The sequence below is a fragment of the Tursiops truncatus genome, chromosome 10 (assembly GCF_011762595.2).
Source record: "Tursiops truncatus isolate mTurTru1 chromosome 10, mTurTru1.mat.Y, whole genome shotgun sequence".
NCBI lineage: Eukaryota > Metazoa > Chordata > Mammalia > Artiodactyla > Delphinidae > Tursiops > Tursiops truncatus.
In genome coordinates, this window is record NC_047043.1 from 42,593,828 (window position 1) to 42,613,149 (window position 19,322).

At 39.3% G+C, this 19,322-nt stretch overlaps 1 protein-coding gene across 1 annotated transcript in view; it reads right to left on the bottom strand.

Annotated features, from left to right (window-relative positions):
• The window catches only part of COL21A1 (collagen type XXI alpha 1 chain), a 186,351-nt gene extending 168,919 nt beyond the window's left edge, over nucleotides 1-17,432 (bottom strand). The window contains exon 1 of the mRNA XM_073810876.1: nucleotides 17,249-17,432. The gene's annotated coding sequence lies outside the window, so the exon portion shown is untranslated. The remainder of the gene's footprint in view (nucleotides 1-17,248) is intronic.
• Between the last annotated feature and the right edge of the window lie 1,890 nt (nucleotides 17,433-19,322).

Below are 19,322 nucleotides of genomic sequence, written 5' to 3' on the forward strand. Positions count from 1 at the left end.
AAAGTTATTTCTTTCCATTATTCCAAACTGAATCTACTAGATCAAATATACTCTGAATTTTCTCTAAGTTAGTATTTTGTAATCAAAATTAGCATACCTATTTCTATTACATTTAAAGAGCTCCGAAGATATGCACAATGTCACTGATCATTCTCTCTCCATGAAAGCTTTTTTTTTGTTATTGCTAAGTTATCAGACCAAAAAATAATCCCGTGAAAATGGTCGTCCTTTTAAACAAATGACAAGTACTACACAAATCCAACTGAATGCTTGCAGTAGGGTTTTGAATCCTAAAATGTAGCATTTCTTAAACTATTTTACATTGTTCTCCTCAACACACACACACACACACACACACACACACACAAATGTTAGCAAACAAATACCACAGTCGAATTTTGATTTTCTGCCAACTGGGATGGCAGAGAGAACTAGTCCGGATATTCTTAAATGGCAGAGAGTGGGGGGTGTGGGTGGAGGATGTGCAATTGGACATCGAAATGTGTTTTATTCTTACGGTTTAATAAAACTATGCCTGGTATTCTGGAAAGTGACAATACTGTACCTCAAACTGAGTAAATATGAAACTTTCCTAGGGAAAAACCAACCCAAGAGAACTAGAAAACTTTCTACTTTGTAAATATTTTGGTCCACACCTTGGCAAACGAGAACAGTGTGCAATGTTTAAAAAGATATCTTTAAATCCCTGTTATGTGAGACGAGTGTGTGTGTGACGTTATGTGTGATGAATTATAGGAAGTGACATTGTCATTAAATACTTATAAAAAATTCTTGCAGAAAGGAGCTCTAAAAGGTATCATAATACCCGAACTCAAGATAGTATCATTACTATCAAATTTGCCATCTACAATGCAAGAAACTCATAAGGTGGGAAAATCTCATACCTCATTGTTCACTCCCAAACTGGTTGGTTAAAATCTCTTATACAGGCTTCCAAATTCCATGGTGAAAGCAGAAACAGCTGCACTGGACTTTGTTCTTGCTGGAAAACTGACATTTCTCTAGCAAGTGCCAAGTGCAGACTCAGAATTACAATATGTCAGACATTGTTCATAAGGAGATGTTCTTCTTTTTTTATAGCATCCAAATGCTGTTCACGAGAAATTGCAAATGATATCCCTAAAGCCATATCACCCAAGAGCCCAAGGAGCAATTATGGCTATCCAGATATTGCTTGGTCCAGAATGTTCACTTCAGAGAGGAAGTAATAAAGCAGGTGCCAAAATGACTTTTGTTCCTTTCCACAATTACAGGTACTTTAAAATATTGTCAGAGTAACACTGGATGTGACCCTTTCAGAACCCCATTGCCTATACTGCTGGGGAGGTCAGAGGAACAGCGTTGCTCAGAGCTGGAAGAAAAAGGATTCTCAGAGCAGGAGGAGGAAGAACACCCTGACAGAGATGGATACCTCTCAGACTGAGGAAGTGATTTGTGCAGATGAGGAAGAACATGGCCTCTTGGACATTATGCAGCTCTCTTCCTTTGGATCCCTGGGAAGCCATGAGTCTGGGCTCTTGGATTGGATGGGCAGAACCAGTCTCAGTTAGGTGTGCCACGAACAAACCCAGGAGGAACAGAAAATAGCCATGTCCAGATGACATGGCACCAGTATGTTGCCCAACCCACAGTCATTAGCAGTAAGCTACAATAAACAGAAAAAAAAAAAAACCTGTACGGTAGTAAACACAAAACTGCAAACACAAAGATGTGAACAATAAAAACCAGCACTGTGGAGGAAGCCCACAAACTCAGCAGGTGTAGTAACTAACACCCATAGAAAGAGTTAATAACAGTCTGAAGAAGACAGACTAGCTTAAATGTCATTCATATATTTAGAGATATGTGTAAGAATATTTGAATATGAATATTAATATATTCAGAGATGTATGTGAAAATAATTGAAGAGGGAAGTAGCTAGATGGAAAACCAAGCTGAAGAATTCTACCAGACCGCAATGCAAAGGACACAGATCTTACAAAATATTAAAAAAGAGTTTTCAGAAGGAAAAAAAAAATACAATGACACATAAGTAGAAATAATGGAAGAAAAGGTAAAATAAAAGCTTTTGGAGCTAAATAAAATTTGAATCTTCAGATTGAGAGGGTCTCACAAGCACCAAATTTCTTGAATGGGGAGGAAAAAGACCTTTTATACAAATATTGGTGAAAAATCATAATTCAAAGGATAAAGCAAAACATCCTAAGAGGTTCTGTAAGGCTGAGTGGTAGGGGGCAGGAATGGGGAAGATATCTAAAAGGAACAAAACTCAGATTTCTAGAGCTTTCTTATCACAAAAGTGAAGCTAAATGATAATGGATCAAAATCTTCAAAGTTCTGAAGGAAATAGTTTTTGTTGTTGTTGTTTGGTTTTTGTTTTGTTTATTGGAATACAGTTACTTTCAATGTTGTGTTGGTTTCTGCTGTACCTGAAGGAAATAGGTTTGGACTTAACCAAAGAAACTTTCATTTTTGGATATTTTGAACATTTGAACTCTTCAAAACTCTACTGCCTATTCACTCTCTTCAAAAAAAATTACAAGAAGATAAAACTAAGAGCTAATGGTGGGATAGAAATATTTTTTAAATCAACAAAATTTGCTGGCCTCTGCTAACCATTCCTTCAAAATAAACTTCAGTCTAAAATCGTTACCAGAAAAATATTAATAACATTCTGGAAATAAAACACAAGCCCTCAAACTGGGAGCTGGTTGTGGAATGGGGGATGGAGTGCAGTGAAGGTGATAAAAATCATGTAAATAGAACAAGTAAGTTATCTTGGGGGAGGGGGATAGATACCAACAGCTATTAGTAGGAAAATACAAGTTTTAGTTGATATAAAGAAATGTAATAGTAATCACTATTATATAAATAAGAATATAACTTCCAGAAATAACTGGTAGAGGAAGAAAATGAAGTAAAATTAATTCCAAACAAAGACAGAAAAACTAAGAGTTACAATCATAATAAAGAATAAGAAAGCATGTTAAACATGGAAAATATAAAGAAAAAGAGTTCAAACATATTAGCAATCATAACAAAATTCAATGAGTTACTTTTGACTCTTTAGAATTCAGAAATATTTCAGATTGTGGGCTTTCTTTAAGTCCACATATATATGGGTTTCTTACAAGAAACCCACCTAAAATTCAGTGACAGAAAATGTTGACAATAAAGAGGCAGAAAAATAATTCACTAGGCAAATGCTAATAAAACTAAATAGGTACACAACGTAAAATAGAATTGAAGGCAAAAAAGTATTAAACAGGGCCAAGAAAGGAATATTTCATATTTATAAAAGATCCATTTCCTAAGAAATAAGTTCTAAAACTGTATCCATTTTTCTCTGAATATTTTGACATGAACATTTCTGTATATTAATTTGTTTACTATTTCCTACCTATTATATCTAAAGACATGTTTACTGTCAAACATCATTTTTAATGCTGTTGCATAATCAATGAAAATATCAATCTTCCCTCTAGTACTGAACATTTAGGATATTTTCTATATCTTCTACAAATAGTACAATAATAAACACTTCTAGAGATACTTTTTCTAAAAGAAAAAAAAAAGAAAGAAAGAAAGATAAAGAGGCAGTGAAATTGATAACCCAACTGACAGATCCACCAACCAAATGAACCTCAGACTCTCAGACCCTCAGGCCATCAGACAGAAAGAGAAATGGATGCTGGTTACATGGGAACTGACTGATATTGTACAGCTCAACGCAGACACTTTTGAGGAGCCTGGAACCACAACATGCACACCAGCCAGTCCACAGTTAATGCCAGACTCTGTTCTCCCCTATTAAATGTATCATCTCTGTGAATGAGTTGACAATAACCTGAATAATGTGTTACAAACCTTCTTCCCTCTCATATTTCTTTTAATAAGAATACCAACTCCATAAAATAAACACAAGGCAAATGTTACGGAAGAAGAGCTCTCTAACTTAGGTTTTTTTTTTTAATTTTGTTATCAAGTATAGTTGATTTACAGTATCATGTTAGTTTCAGGTATACAACACAGAGATTGAGATATATAGATAGATATAGATAACTTCAGATTCTCTTCCATTATAGGTTATTACAAAATATTGAGTATAGTTCTCTGTGCTATACAGTAGGTCTTTGTTGGTTATCTATTTTTATAGTAGTGTGTATCTGTTAATCCCAACCTCTGATTTATCCCTCTCCCCACCCCCCTTTCCCCTTTGTAGCTCAGGTATTAAAGTGAGGTACAATGATAGCCTAGAACCATCTGGAAGGTCATATTTGGAATTCACAGTGGCCCACAGAAAATTTTCCACAGCTCCTCCAGTGCCTCCTCATACCTACCCTCCTTCTTCTTTATATTCAAAATCCCTTCCCCTTCACAGATTCAGAGATGGCCAGGACTGAATATTTCTAAAATTGGAGGAACACAAATCTTTGTACTTTTACTTGGAGGATATTCCGCAAATTAATTAGCACTTGAATAATAGAGCCACAAAGGTTTTCCAAGTGCAGTATGGTACTTAAGGGGGAAATGTGCATTCACACTGACATATTAAGTATTCTCTTTAATGAAGGAATATTTTGTAACAATGAAACTGTAATGGTAACCAGAAAGGCAGAAAGGTTATGTTTCTCTGCTTAAATCTGCCTCTTCTAGCTTCTTCCCTACTGTTTTCCACTGACCATACATTGCAAGCAATTATTATACACGTCTTACAGCTTCAAAAGCTCATCATTCATTTTTTTCTAAAAGTCAGTAAAATTGTGCTTATATCCTCATCACCAATGGAAATTCTCACCTGAATATCAATGATCTCCTTATCTCCCAAATGAATGGCTTCCCTCACCCACACCCCATACCCTGCTCCTTTATCTCCCTCTGTTTAAGATCATACCCTCCACAAGAGTTATTCTACTTTGAGATAATCAATGCTTTTACAGTGCCCTTGGCAATTTTTCTTCAGTGATCTCTTGAAAGATATCCCTTGTCTTGATTGGCCTTCTTCTTCTGGACTTTTTCTTTTTGGCCTGTGATTAACAGATCTGTGCTCAGCCAATTGGCCACTGCCCCTTGCCCAGAAACAAAGACACCCTCACTGCTTCAGTGACCGTTTTCTATGGAAGGGCTCCAGGCCCCTCGTACCAAAATATCTCATTTCCTACTCTCCCCACTCTAAGCCCTCTCTTCCCATCAAGCTCCTTAAACAAGCCATACCCATTCTCAGTTCTAAGCCTCTTTCACAACACATCTTAATTTGTGAAATATAAACCAGTGCTCAGGGTCTGAGTAATAAACATCAGGAACTTAAAGAGAGGAGAAAAGAAATAGCTCTGAAGGTCAAGAGCACATATGCCTCTGGTAAACCCCCAAGGCTGAGGGTTTAAAACAGTGTCAGCTGGCAGGAAGCAGTGCTGCCCTGCCATCTTTTCTGACTGCCCTGTGCCCAAGCTGGGAGGCTGATGCCCTGGCTTTTCTGGTTGCTAGATATTCTAAGCCTCACTCCTGTTTGTGAGCATGCACTTACAAAAACTTACAAAAGGAATGAGTCCTAAACATTACACGATGTTTGTCAAGTGCCAAGAATAAATCACATCAAACAGACCTGTACTTTTTTTTCATTTCATTTTTTTTTAATTTTTTAAAAATTTTATTGGAGTATATTTGATTTACAATGTTGTGTTAGTTTCAGGTGTATAGCATAGTGATTCAGTTATATATATACATATACTCATTCCTTTTCAGATTCTTTTCCCATATATGTTATTACAGAATACTGAGTAGAGTTCTCTGTGCTGTACAGTATGACCTGTAGAATACCGTACTTAATGGTATTTCAAAAGTAAAAGCACATAAATGTAATTTGGATATAAAACTTATCAAATGGCTCCCCCATGGAGAGTAGCAGCAGATGTAGGAGGTTTCTAGTGAGATGTTTTAGAATTCTGGCATGCGCCCTGTCCAGTTTATTGGTTATTCACAATTCAAGCGAGGAAAATGATGACCTGCAAATCAAATTTCTAGACAAAGCAAAGCTGAGAAAGATCTCTAACTGACTGAATGAAAGCCTGTGGATAAGATCTCACCTGGATAAATAATGGGACAACGGCAATAAGACAAAATTCCAAAGAAACACATAAAAATCCTGGGATCCAAAATCTGGATTGTGGAATGCTTAAAAGGAATCTGTTGTCCAAACAGCAGGAGAGCTGAAGAGACAAAAAGTCCTTAGCTAATGATAAACTGAAGTTGTTAGTGTGAGCTGGCTGCCAAAAATTAGCTTGGGCTACAGTGAGAAAAGAACAGGGCTACACCCTTTCTTCTCAGCAACCAATGGCCAGAAAGAATCAAAACTCAGTGTGTCCAGGGAAGGCTGACCAGACTGGAGATCATGTGCTCATCAGTTTTGTTATGGGGGGGTTAACACATCAAGCATCATTGGTATAAACAACATTTGTATTATAAACAACAATTACTTGTAAGATAATTCCCAACCCTATGATTTAGGTTGACTATGGTGTGTGTGTAAACTAAACCACACTTCAAAAGCAGGTTCAAGCCATACATCCTCCATGAAGCAAATCATGACAAAAACAGACCATGTCTTCCAAGGTGCCTACCTCCACTATTAGACCATTTGGAGCTCAGTTACAGAGTCTTATTTGCTCCCCAAAATTATATTTGAAATAGTGCATTTCCCAACCGTATCATAAGCAACCTGGGACCACGGCCAACCTCAGTCTGCTCGGTACCCAGGGAGCCACTGAAATTTAACTTGCTGACTCATCACTTTTTTCCCATATAGCACAAAATCAACGTTTTTATAGTTATCAACAGCTCCTTGTGATGGGATGAAAGACACAGTAACAGCTTCCTTGGGAGTTCTTGTTTCCCCTCTGCCCTCTTGATATATCAAAATTCCTTATTTTGCATTTAAAACTTCCCAACTCCCTAATGAAGACAATGGTTATAGAAACTGAAACCCATTCTCGCTGCTTTTGCGGAAAATAAAATACACCGTCTTCCCTTTTGCCTTAGCATATATCAATAGACAGCTCTGAGAAAGTGGAAATCCCAGGAGAAAGATTTTGAAGGAAAAATAAAGTCAAAATTTGAAATTCTCTAGAGTCTAGAGTAATAGTAGCAAAGTCTTACACTCTGGAGAAGCAGGACTATGTCTCCTCTTCACTGAATTTTGGGAAGATTGCTGTCCTGTAACAATCGGATTCCTTGAGGACACTGTCTGGAGTAAAGTAGATTGGCCTTGCCTGAGGATTGGCAATATGAAAATGATGAAAGAAAGGAAAACGAAAAAGTTTCTTCTTGCAGCTACCTTTATGATATGTGCTCATCTTTGGGGAAAAACTGGAAGAAGGGATAAAGAGGAAAGCGTGCACACATTTATTTTTAAATTAAAGTCATTAGTATTCATATCAAGCTTGAAAATATGAAATCATAATTGCTTCACTAGTCTTACTTAGACTACTTTAGGCCCAAAGATCTAAAACATGGCAGGTTACTAGAAGGAAGATGTGGAATTCAATTTGGCAGCCTTATCCGAGACAACGTAGAAACATTTAAAATGCACAAAATCATTGCCCTACTCAAGCTTAGCATTTAATGAAGTTAAAGGGCTGGCCAAAAAGTGTCCGATGTGACATTACACTATCCAGCTAAAAATTAAAATTATTTCGAGGCACAGTTAAGGAAACACAGATGCACAAATGGCTCTCAATATCCTATATTGGTAACTGGCCAGACATTCATTTAATTAACTAATTGAGAAGAATCAGAGCTCAAAAATATTTACACTTTTTTCCAGGACTCTGACATGTGTAGTCTAAAAATAATCGAGTCTGATTTTCCCAGTATCTCCATAACTTCCTTCTGTCAAACCTCAGTCAATTCAATTCAGTTCATCATGGTCTTTTGCTTAGTTTAGTTTTTGGATTGGTAGACTATGTGCCTAGTCTAAACACTTTGTAGAAACTTACTGATGCATGTTATATATGTAAAACTCATCGCAGTTTTGAGGAAAACATAGATCCAACCAGGGACCCTAATAATAAACCTTCAGATTAGTGGGTGTGGGAGCAATTAACATATGAAGTCAACCCCTTCACCCCCCTTGAAGCACTCTACTGGGAGCAACATTGGACTAGGGTTAGGAGCTCTGGGGTATAACAACCAACCCTGACATACCAAGCAGTCATGGGGAAATTTACAAACAGAATGTGAGTCCTTGAGGATGGGGATCATGTCTCATTTTTGCTGCATCCCTAGGATCTAGATTAATCTATACAAAGAGCTGGAGAAGCTGTTTGCCAGACAGATGAATTAATGTATATCCTATACAGATGTACCAGAGTCTGGGCTGCAGCTGCACAAAGGCCCCTGGCTGAGGAGGGAAATGGGTACTGAAACTCTGCCCGGAGACAAAGCGATCTTCTGATTTTCCCAGAGCCTAAGACGGACAATCCAGGGTCCTGACCAAAGAGACCTCTTCAACTGCTAAAATCCAGGAGCTCATGAAAAACCACCTGCAGCTGCAAGACAGACCTGAGGACACCCTCAACCTCCCACATCAATCGCAGTGACCAGGGACCATGCCATATGGCAAAGGGTGCCAGACTCCCAGACTCCAGCACTTAGAGTCATAGGAGTTGCTCTCCAAAGCCTCTGTCATCACCCCTAGCACACTGCTAGCTTCAGGAGACACCCTCCCCTGCATCTCCCAGCGCAAGTGGAGAAGGGTAAAAATCTGGATTTGCCTCTCCTCCATGACCCAGGCTGCCCAGAGGATAGCATCATCTGAAGAAGCAACCCACTTTCCACAAGGTAGATATCCAAATCACACGTGTGAACAAGCTTAGAAGTAGGGAGAATACTTATGATAATAAATAATTTGAGCAAATTTGAGGACCTTTACCTGCCAGGCACTATACTAAAGGGTTCATGTGCATTATTCCATTTACTCCTCCTGACCACAGTATGAAGAAGGTCCTATGAGCCTCTCTTGACAGATGGGCAAATTAAGCTTTAAAAGGTTAAAAACCATGCACAAGGTCACACACGTACCAAGTGTCAGGGCCATAACTACATAAAGCCCACCCCAATCTCAGCTATAATCTTCAATGGCTTTAAGGTATTAGAGTACATAATATTCTTTTGGCATTCACAAGGAGTAATAAAGTGATGTTCTGATTTTAAGAAAAATTACTTGTGTAATTTTAGCCAGATTTTACTGTTATTAGTGTGTCTGGTATTTCAAAGTTCATCTGGCACAACATGTACTTTGTGAATTATAAGAACATAAATGAATCACACTGCAACATCATTCTCTCTCATTTGTATGGGAATTCAAAATTACCATTTCATATGTTTCCTTCTACAAAGCGTGTAGTTATGCATTTATCTTTGCATTATAAGTGTAATACATATGTATTAAAAAATAGAGAAAACAAAGAAAAGCAGGAAAGAAAATATCTATCGTGCTACCTCCCAAATGCAACTGTTAACATTTTGGGAAACATGCAATTTTGAGCTCAAAAATATAATTTGATTACTCATATAAACATGATTCCCCTTACAAAACCCATAATTAAGAAAGAATCAGAAATTTTTTTTTCAAGTGTTGAAAAGACCAATGAATATTTTTAACATAATTCCCATATGGAGGCCAAAAAAAATTTGTTTAGGCCTCATGAAAAGGAAAATACAATTTTCTTGAAATAAAAAGATCTGTTATTTCATTATTTCTCATTCACAGTAACGTCCATCTTCAGTGAACATTCAAGAACATTGTTATAGGAATTTTAGGAATGAATGCTATATTTCTCAGGAGACTAATTCCCTAAAGGATGCTACTCCACATTGATTTAAACTCTGGGCACAGATGCTCTAATCTGCTATTCTTTACATGTTCCATGATGGTCTCAAATGGTGCTTTTCACCAAGAAAAAGAAAAATATGTGAACAGCAAAATGAAATAAGACTAAGCCTTTACAATCACACCTTCTCAGCTCTCTCTTACTGCAGGTTTTTCTGATAAGCTACCAACTTAGTAAGTTGGTGGTGGGCTGGAATGAGAAACCAGGTTTCCCATTTCCTGGTCCATAGCCTTCTTGGAAATAATGAGGGTGTCTATTTATTTAGTACTTCATATATAAATACTATTCTACCATGCCGTTACTCATACAGTAGAACAGAAATGACACATAACTTAGGTTGTGGGTACTTCCTTGCTCACACTCCACACTGACATGCTTGCTGCCACTAAATATATAGGAGTTTGAATAACGTTCCATGTACCTCCACATTCCATCAAGAGCTCTGAATCCCACCTTTACTTTTCACCTCCGCTCCCTCCTCATTCCAAAGGGACCTAAGTAGGAAATGCCTAGACCATTCTAGCTAAGACAGTTACTGTGGCATCACTGCCCCCCACAGTGCATCTTTTATTCTCTCTCATTTCAAACCTTAGTCCAGAGGTGCTGTTTAACAAGTGATTTGAACAGGGAATGAAAAGCGAAGGAACTGTGAAAGGATGGAAAGGCAAACTGCCCGAGGGAAAGGGGGAGTTTCTACAGGGAGGTAACGGAGTTGCCTGCATTCTCAGGATCGTGGGTGTTTCTCTTCTCTGCAGTGCCTCTCTCTGGGATAACCTCTCCACTTCTTGCCAAGATACAAATTCAAATCATACTCATCTGCCGATGGAGACTTAGGTTGCTTCCATGTCTTGGCTATTGTAAATAGTGCTACTCTGAACATTAGGGTGAGTGTATCAATGGATAAAGAAGATGTGGTGTATACACAATGGAGTATTATTCAGCCATAAAAAAGAATGTGATAATGCCATTTGCAGCAACATGGATGGCCCTAGAGATTATCATACTAAGTGAAGTAAGACAGCAAAAGACAAATATCATATGATATCACTTATATGTGAAATCTAAAAAAAAATGATACAAGTGAACTTATTTTGCAAAACAGACATAGGCCTACAGACATAGAAAACAAACTTATGACTACCAAAGGGGAAAAGGGGGGAGGGATAAATTAGGAGTTTGGGATTAACAGATACACACTACTATATATAAAATAAACAAGGATTTACTGTATAGCACAGGAAACTATACTCAATATCTTGTAATAACCTATAATGGAAAAGAATCTAAAAAAGAACATATACATAACTGAATCACTGTGCTGTACAACTGAAAGTAACACAACATTATAAATCAACTGTATTTCAAGAGATTTTTTTTAATTCATATTCAACCCTTTCTAAAGATTGCTTCAGGACATTATGTTAAATGGGAATCAAAAATGATTTGAGAAGAAACAAAGTGACACATCATGCCATGCTTGCTGATTTTTCTAAATTTAAATCAAAACCATTTTTGCCTTATACATTTTTTCACTTAAAAATATGTACAAAATGTTATTTTTATAATATATTAAAGGGATTTTTCCATTTAAAAAAGAAAACTGCCAATTGGCTATTAATAGACTTACTAAACCGAACATAGCAACTTCTCTGAATCCCCCTGGGATAGCCAAGCACTGGGTAGGCACTTCAGCGCTATGTGATAATTGGCTGAACACTTACAAAGAATGTTCCTCCCTGCCTTATCTTTAACATTCTATCTAATTCTGGGTACTGGTATGTGCCTAGACATGACCTCGAGGTAGAATCAAACTCTCTCTTCCTAATAAAGTAGAAAAATACATAAACAGCAAGGTTTACCATTTCTAAAAGTATGTAATTCAATAAGTTGTTTCAATCATTGAATCACATGTGGATTTGAAAGTTAACATAAAAATATAAGACATATATTCCGAGTGTTTGTTTTTATTTACCTAATAAAAAGTTACCTAATAAAAAGTTAAAAGACTAAATTTCTGAAAAATATATTTAGAAGAACTTCCTATAAAGCTCAAACTTCACTAGAACTTCTTTTCACTTTGAATTTAAAAAGAAAATATTGTTGGTCCTTAATCTTTTCTTCTTGACACCAATAACTGTAAAATCAAACAGTTAACGGGTAACATAACACTGCAATCATGGCTATATTGACCTAGATCAAAACAAGACAAGTCAAAACAAAAATTATACAGTGAATCAAACACAAGCAACTGGCAGGATTCCCAGAAGGTCACCAAACTTGGACTTGAGAAAATTCTCAATGTTTCCTGAAATTTTCAAAGATATCTCTGAGTTTTTCATTAGTAAAAGCCAAAACGCTAAAGAAACAGCAAAGAGGTAAAACTCAGTTGAATCCTTAGAAATGGTAAACTTAGTGGAAAAAAAATCATCCTTTTCACAATTGATAGCTATAGGTTTATTTTCTTACAAGTTGGCCATATTGGTGTCAGTGGTTTTTCATTTAGAAAAGCTTTTCAATTAATAACCCTGAAATCAAACTCGGTCAAGGGAAACAGGTAGGTGAGTAGCATTCCCAGGACACCCTATCTTGGATTATGTGCTTCTGTCACATTACCTGTTTTCAGAAGACAAGGTAGTTGAATGAAAAATGTACAGAGTAGAACACAGGAAACCTGTTGTCATCTGGTGCCACCACTGACTATTCCTGAGCCCTTAGCCAAGAATGAGGTCTCCAAGACCCTGTTTCCTCATTTAGATTAAACAAATTCTAATATCCCTAAAAATTCTATCAGTATACGGGAATTCCATGTATACAGTTAATGTGTACTGTTACACAGCCTCTCTTTTTCAAAGCACATGATTACTACTTTCACAATAAATTAACCCAACTGATTAACTTTTTAATCAGTTTGAGGATCAACATGCTAGAACACTGATCTCAGGTAATTCCAGTGTGCAGTTCAGTTTGGGAACTTGTGGAGTGAAGCAGTGATTCTCAAAGTGTGGTCTCAAGCCAGCAGCAGCAGCATTTGGGAAGCTTTAGAATGTTGTTCAAAAGCTTGTATTATTTTCTGAGAAACTTGAAGGACTTCACTTATTCAGAAGCAAATTCTCCCACTAGCTAAAACAGAAAAAGCATCAAATGAACATAACATAAATTAGGACTGCCTTTTCAGGATCCAATTTTCAGAGGTGAAAAGAGAAAAGAGAGTTTCAGCTTAAACTATTTATTAACGTCCAAGGTGAAAGAAGAGCAAATTCCTATTAAGCTTTGACTGTGAGCCAGGCACTGTTGGTAGAACGTTAGAGACATTAACTCATTGACTCCTCATGATAATCCCACTGATGTAGGTACCATTACCCCAATTTTACTAATGAGGAAACGGAAGTAAGGAAAGGTTACGCAACTTGTCCGGGTTCAAACAACTAGTAAGTGACAGAGTCAGGATTCAAGGCTTAGCATTTTGGATTGAGAGTGAGTGTCCTTTACCATGAGATGGAGAAAGTTCGAGAACTCAGCCTCCATGGCTAATTCTCTTTGTGCGAGACTGGATCACTTGCCAGAAATAAATATTTCAACTTGTTTCCCACAAGAATGCTAATGAATCAAACTAAAGAATTACTACTGCATGCTGAGAAATATAATCCAAAGATAATAAATACAAAATAAAAACATATAGCCCTTTCCTGTGATTTGTTTTTACTCACAAGACTTTCCAGATTGGCCTTAGTGGTAAAACCATCAACTTTGGAACAAATGGGGCCCTCAAAATAAATGCACTGAAATGAAAGCCATCAAGATCTTTCCAAGTGAGCCAAATTATGAAAAATAAATGCAATTAGCTAACTTGTTTTTGATTATCTCTGCCCCAGGATTTGTGGCTTCAAGTGGAGAATCACAAAATCATTGTGGGGCATTGCAGTAGTGATCATTCCTAATTGACCACTCACTGGGCCGCCACATCTTGTCGCTGAATTGCAACATCACAGATGCTCAGCTCTTCAGTTAAATTATCCAGGATACTGGCTTCCACACGCCTTCATTTTTTCCATCAAGAGAGGTGCCTCTGATCTTCCCTTTTCATGCCCAGAGGCACTCCTCATTTCAATACATAGTGAGCCTAAGAGAAAACCCTACTTACATTAAATTGTAATTACATTTAATTTAATAACCTTACATTCTTATTATATTGAATTTAATAATATTACATTGTAATTTTAAAAGTGTCCTAATGAAGACCTGATTTCCTGAATGGAGGAGTTACTAAGATGTTTATATGCTGAAACTTGCATTATGTTTTGTCTTCTAGAAGTCACAGAAGATTGGAAACTGCAAGGGTACAACCTCTTACATTTAAAGATGGGAGATGAGTCCTAAAAAGGCACCCTAAGTTCGAAATCTAATATTCAATTTATAACTGAAATTAAAGGTGAATCAAGACTCATTTCAAAGTACAGAATCATTTGGCATCTTTTTTGGAATTAATACCCATAATTTTTTTTTTACTAGAACTATTTGGTCCTAAGAGGATCATCCAGATCAGTTCCAATCAAACTGCTTTTTCTGTATGTGGTTTTGAAGCATTTTGAAATTATTGCATTTAAGGAGGAAAAGGACACTTGAACTACCTCACCTATCCTTTTTGCCAGTTTAGCCCTTGATGTGTCCTCAATTTGCTTTCTTTTACATTATCTTGAACAAACCTCGATGTAATTGAATAAGGTTTCATTTCTTTCTCCCTCTTAATTACCTAGGAAACACCAGATAGTACTTCTAAACTGGTTCTCTTGGGGGATACAGCATGCCATGCCTACCATTTGAATTTTCTTTTATAAGGAATGATACTCTGGAGAGCCAGATTTTAAGACTATTTATATCTGAATGTGACTAGATTATAAATTCCACCAGATGGTAAAATTCTTTACCACAGACAATGAGTAGATACATAACTGCGCTGTTGACTTGAAGATAATCTACTAAAAATATTTTTCTAAAAATTTCTATATAAAACATGTAATAAAATTAGGAAGATAATTGGAGGACATCCATATGCTCACATTCTAGTAAGAAGGAAAAACTGTAAATTCTAAGGGTGAGGTTGGTATGTAAATATGTGTAGATAAAATATGCGACCATGTTATCAACACAGTTTTCATTCCAAAGTGTTTGGGGATTAGGTTTTTGTTTTGTTTTAAGTGTGTGTGTGTGTCTGTGTGTGCATATTTTGAGCTAATAAATATTTCATTGACTATGCTGGAAGCATTATTTCCTTTAACTCTGACAACATGAGAATTATGAAGTATGCATTGTACTACTGCAGTCCCCATTTTACAGATGAGGAAAGTGAGGCTCGCAGAGTTATGCCACTGCCCCAGAGTACAGAGAGGCAGAAGAGTAGGTCTTGAACCTGCAGCTTGGGCCTCAGATCCAGGCTCCTAGTCCTCACCACTACCTATATTTCCCCCCAGCATCTAAACACAAGCTTAGGACCTGTCCCTTAAAGGTCTCTCTACCTCATTACAAATTGGCACGGAAAATAAATGTTCTCTGCACAGGAAGTCTCTGTACACTGAGCAGTGTTCACCCAGCACACATGTTCTAGGACCACAGTCATGCCTATTCTAGCTTTTTTATCCAACGTCAGATTTTTGAATCCATTTAAGCCTATTTGCAAAGTCATTCTATTTCTGTAATAATGACTTAGGAAGAGCTGGAATTTTTTTTCGCCAAAATTTTGAAATCTCAGATCTCTGTTAAAAGAAAAAAAAAGGAGGGCTTCCCTGGTGGCACAGTGGTTGAGAATCTGCCTGCTAATGCAGGGGACACAGGTTCGAGCCCTGGTCTGGGAAGACCCCACATGCCGCGGAACAACTAGGCCCGTGAGCCACAACTACTGAGCCTGCACGTCTGGAGCCTTTGCTCCGCAACAAGAGAGGCCGCGATAGTGAGAGGCCCACGCACCGCGATGAAGAGTGGCCCCCGCTTGCCACAACTAGAGAAAGCCCTCGCACAGAAACGAAGACCCAACACAGCAAAAATAAATAAATTAATTAATAAACTCCTACCCCCAACATCTAAAAAAAAAAAAAAGATCCTTTAAAAAAAAAAAAGAAAAAAAAGGAGCCACTCAGAGAGTACATAGACCTGCAATGCTGAATTCTCTTTCACTCTGGAGAATTGGCATGAATCCCTGAAACCTCCAATTGCTTTTTTAAAAAATACTTTATATGAGCCTTGTAGCATGCACTGATGACAGGGGTGATGGGGAGCATCGAATCAGGGGCCAAACATTCATGTTATTACAGCCAGGAGATTCTTAGGTACATTTCTTCTTTGGCTTCAACTCTAAAAAAAAAAAAGGAAAAGTTCTCTATGACAAAAAATTGCTCGAGATGATGGCTAAGTCTCTGCCCTTTATAGGATCCTCCAAAGTCCACAGTATTTTTTTTTTTTAATATGGGCAAAATCCTACTGATGAATACCCAAGATTTTCTGAAAACGGATCTGTTCCCTCCTCCCTCTGAAGGGGAATTCGAAGGTGTCTGCCCTTCCCTCCACTGAGATCCAGCCCTGAGTTCTCAAAAGTGAGCAAGTGCTAGCATCACCTGCACGGTCCAAGAAAAAACAAAGGGCTGGGTCCCTACCTCCATAGTTTCAGATTCAGGAGGTCTAGGCCTCCTTGGCGGGCCCCAGATTTTGCATTTCTAAAAGTTCCCAGGTGACGCTGCCGCTGCTGTCCAGAAACCCTCCCATTCCTTCCTTGGAAAACCACGGCCGTCACTCACTGGTTCCCAAACTACTCCACCTAGCAATCACCTGGGAAGTTTTGAGCCCCACTCCTGGAGATTCTGATTTAATTGATCCGGGTGCTGCCGCAGCACCAGATTTTTTTAAGCTCCCCTGAGTGAGCTTCCTGGGCAGCAGCCTCAAAGAGCCTCGGGGGCACCGTGCAGCCCACCGCCCCGTGCGCTCGCGCCCCACGTGTGGACAACAGAGCCCCTTCCAGAAAGACCGACCGAGGACCAGGGGGTTGAGCTTAGGGGTGTAAATCACCGCGCATTATTCATTCCCAGAGGCCAAACACTCCAAACAGAAATCAGAACCCAGACAGGCTCCCAAGATTATATGACCACCCAGTAACCTTGCCAGACAAATCCTGCGTCCCAGCCTCCAGCCTGGGCGCGGATTCTACCTCGCAGCTCACCCACCGCCTCCGCGCGCACGGGAAGAAACTGCACCCTCGGGAGTGCAAACTGGAAACTTCAGCCGCGAGAGGGCCAGCCTGAAGTCCCCTGTTTGTCATTCGGGCGAGGACACTGGAGGAGGAGGTACCACCTTACCTGGCGCGCGTCCCTTGTCAGGGGTGCCGTCGCAGCCGCTACGCGCTCCGCGTGGGCCCGGGGTGTCCCGGGAGTGAACGGTCGCGGCCTGAACACGACCTGGGCTAGAGCGGATCAGCAGCCCTCCCGGAGCCCGGAGTCTGTCTGCCCGTGGCGGCCGGTGCAGCGCGCGAGGGACACTCCCGGCCCCTGGAGGCGGAGCCCGAGATAAGGTTCGCGCCCCCACCCGCCCCCTTTCCGAGGGCAGCGGCCAGAGGGTGGGTTTTGGATCTGGATCCTTAGTGCAAGCTCCTAGGGAACCCTGGTAGAAGTCAGCTTAGCTCTCCTCCCGCTAGGACTGGGGAGAAGCGGGCTGAGGCACTCCGGGGAAGGAGGAGAGGCCAAGGCCACCCAGAGATGGAAAGAACGAGGGCGACGACGGGAGGCAGGACCTTGAGAGCATCACCTGCGTGGATCCAAGGAGGTCCCCTGCCCGGCCTCTGGACTCTAGGGTCAGTCACTTGGTCCGCCCAGCAGCTGACTGGTGGACCTGCCTTTGACCTAAGCTGCCGGAAAACCTGAGGGGAAGTTCATGTTCAAATAGGCAGTTACCTTCGAGGACGTAGGAGTGACAGGGAAGGTCTGGAATAAGGTGACCGATAAGGGGATGCTCTGCGCTCTGCCCCTTTTAGTCCATCGGTCACAGAGCAGCCAGAAAGTTCTTTAACAATCATGCGCTTAGACCCGCCGCCCTCCCCTCCCCGCCAACGTGCTCTGGCCCCAGCTGGCTCTTACCCATCACTCGCCCCACTTCTCACGCTGCTCCGCCCCGCCCCCCATGGGACTTTTTGCCCTTCCTTATCCACAGCAGTGAGTTCTAGTCTCACTTGCTATTTCTTCTGCCTCCAAAACTCTGTCCCAGACCTTATTACAGGTGCCTGCTTCTCTTCATTCATGTCACAAATGTCCCTTCCAGAAAGTTCTTCCTGGCCCCCTCCAGACGGAGCCACTCACAACCATTCCCATCCCCTCACCGCACTTTATTTTCAACAGATCTCTATCTGAAATTTTACTAACAAGTCATTCTTGTGTCTTGCATCTGTCTCAAGGTGAGCTCTAAGAGGACAGGGAATTGGTCTTGATCCCAGCTTTATCCTCTGCAGCTAGACCCATACCTGGAATATAGTAGGTGCTCAATAAATCTGGGCTGAATGAATGTGTGAATTAATTTCTCCCCAGGGGAGAACCTTCACAAAGAAATGCCTTCATTTTTAGCCATCAGTATGTCTTCTTTGGAGAAATGTCTATTTAGATCTTCCACCCATTTTTTTGATTGGGTTGTTTGTTTTTTTGATATTGAGCTGTTTGTATATTTTGGATATTAATCCCTCATTGGTTGCTTCTTCTGCAAATATTTCCTCCCATTCTGAGGGTTGTCTTTTCATTTTGTTTATGGTTTCTTCTGCTGGACAAAAACTTTTAAGCTTAATTGGGGCCCATTTGTTTATTTTTGTTTTTATTTTCATTACACTAGGAGGTGGATTGAAAAGGATCTTGCTCTAATTTATATCAAAGTGTGTCCTGCCTATGTAAGCACATGAAAATATGCTCAACATCACAAATTATTAGAGAAATGCAAATCAAATACCTCATTGTAGGTACCACCTCACACATGTCAGAATGGCCATCATCAAAAAATCTACAAACAAATCTACAAAAATAAATGTTAGAGAGGGTGTGGAGAAAAGGGAACCCTCCTATGCTGTTAAATTGGTACAGCCACTATGGAGCACAGTATGGAGGTTCCTTAGAAAACTAAAAATAGAGCTACCATATGATCTAGCAATCCCACTCCTGGGCATATATCCAGAGAAAACCATAATTTGAAAAGATACATGCACCCCAATGTTCACTGCAGCACTATTTACAATAGCCAGGACATGGAAGCAACTTAAATGTCCATGGACAGTTGAATGGATAAAGAAGATGTGGTACATATATACAATGATATATTACTCAGCCATAAAAAAGAATGAAATAATGCCATTTGCAGCAACATGGTTGGAACAGAGATTGTCATACTGAGTGAAGTAAG